The sequence below is a fragment of the Crocuta crocuta genome, unplaced genomic scaffold (genome assembly GCF_008692635.1).
Source record: "Crocuta crocuta isolate KB4526 unplaced genomic scaffold, BGI_CrCroc_1.0 scaffold27, whole genome shotgun sequence".
NCBI classification, from domain to species: Eukaryota; Metazoa; Chordata; class Mammalia; order Carnivora; family Hyaenidae; genus Crocuta; species Crocuta crocuta.
The window spans coordinates 3,999,049-4,000,707 of NW_027532250.1; the positions used below are offsets into that span (position 1 = coordinate 3,999,049).

General features: G+C 44.8%; 1 long non-coding RNA gene across 1 annotated transcript; it reads left to right on the plus strand.

Annotated features, from left to right (window-relative positions):
• The first annotated feature begins 382 nt into the window (after nucleotides 1–382).
• Nucleotides 383–1,322, plus strand: LOC144243239 (uncharacterized). The gene is made up of 2 exons (XR_013338580.1): nucleotides 383–482; nucleotides 1,160–1,322. It is a non-coding gene; the product is annotated as an uncharacterized LOC144243239 (long non-coding RNA).
• Nucleotides 1,323–1,659: the final 337 nt, after the last annotated feature.

Here is a 1,659-nt window from a genome sequence, read left to right on the forward strand (position 1 = left end):
TTACAGAGAATAGATGCGTTGTAGGGAGACCTATGCTGAGCAGCATGGGTGATTCTAGGCACGAACACTCACATCTGGTGAGATAAACATTGCTCAGTGTTCTCTGGTTTTCTCCCCTGACGTGATGCGCTAAGTGAGCTCAGGCTGTGAACTCTGTCACGTTTGTCCTGCTCGAGGGCCCTGACAGGCGCGTGTGCTCTAGACCTAGTTCTGTCTGCAGCATTTAATAGTCGCGGGGAAGTTACCTGTAAGAACCCCGTGGTGGGGGTGTTAGCAGCACCTACCGTTTATGAAGTTTTTTTTTGGCTTTGTGCCGGATCTTGTGCTATGAGTGCTCCATGTTTTATATTATTTTATCTCTCTGATGGCCAGTGCTGTTACTACCTCACAGATGAGGGGCAGAAGCAAACAGAAGGGGAATAAGAAGACAAGAACCACACAGAGCGTGAAGCTCGGAGCCACGAAATGAGCTGATATGACAGGTCATGCTAAATATTTGCTCACTGTCTTCTGTCTTGAAAATGTATGCGTGTGGGGCTCCTGGGCGGCTCAGTCATTTAAGCCTCTGACTTCGGCTCAGGTCGTGATCTCACGGTTCATGGGTTCGAGCCCCGTGTCGGGCTCTGTGCTGACTGCCAGCTCAGAGCCTGGAGCCTGTTTCAGAGTCTGTATCTCCCTCTCTCTCTGCCCCTCCCCTGCTCACGCTGTCTCTCTCTCTCTCTCTCTCTCTGAAATAAATGAAACATTGAAAAATAAATTTAAAAAAAAGGAAAATGTATGTGTGTGGGTGTGTGCATGTATGTGTGTAATTTGTAACCCATATTTTAATAGGCAAAAACCCAGATTTCTATCCTCAATTATTTTATTGCCTTTTTCTATTCTGAAGTGTTGGAAGCAGCATTCCAGCATTTCTTTGAAAGAAGATATCTGTTTTATGACTCGATAGAGAAGCAAGTAAACACATTTGCTCGCTAAATGGGAAAAATTATCACCTGAGGAAACTGCCTTGTCTTGAATGAAGGGAATGACCGGAAACCAGAGTTCATGGGTTTACGACGTGCCTATGACTCATTTTCTGGGTTCGCATGGAAATTCAGGGCAAAAGCTTATAATTAAGCCAGGTGTTTACACTGGTGTTTTTCTTATTGTTGCCTTGCAGATGCTCGAGTGGAATCAAGAAAGAGAATCGAGGGTTCATGGCAAATGGAATTACCCTTCCGGCCGGTGTCTCGTTCTGAGCGCAGAGATGGAAGATGTTCCAGTGGCTGCGTTAGTTCAGGGGAAGAATAGCACTTGAGCATTAAAGATTTACCAAGGTGTTATTTCTGCGGTTCTATTTTTGGCCTCTGCTCATCAAAAAACCCTGCACCTTATGAACCCGGACTCTGAACATCCTCTCCCTGGTTTACTATAAAAAGGAGATTCTTTAATAAAAAATAGAGCTAAGGTGAGAATTCAAAAGGCTCCTTGTGGGTTCGGAATTTCTAGCTGAACAAGCACAACCCAGAGAGTGGAAGGAAGGAAACAAGAGTGAAGCCTTGTCTGCATGTGAAGTCTCCTCAGAATGAAGAGTTAAGGAAATGATCAAAACCAGCGTTCCTGACTTAAGTTAACAATGCTTCCTTGGGAGGAGAAAAAACAAAAACAACACTTGACAGG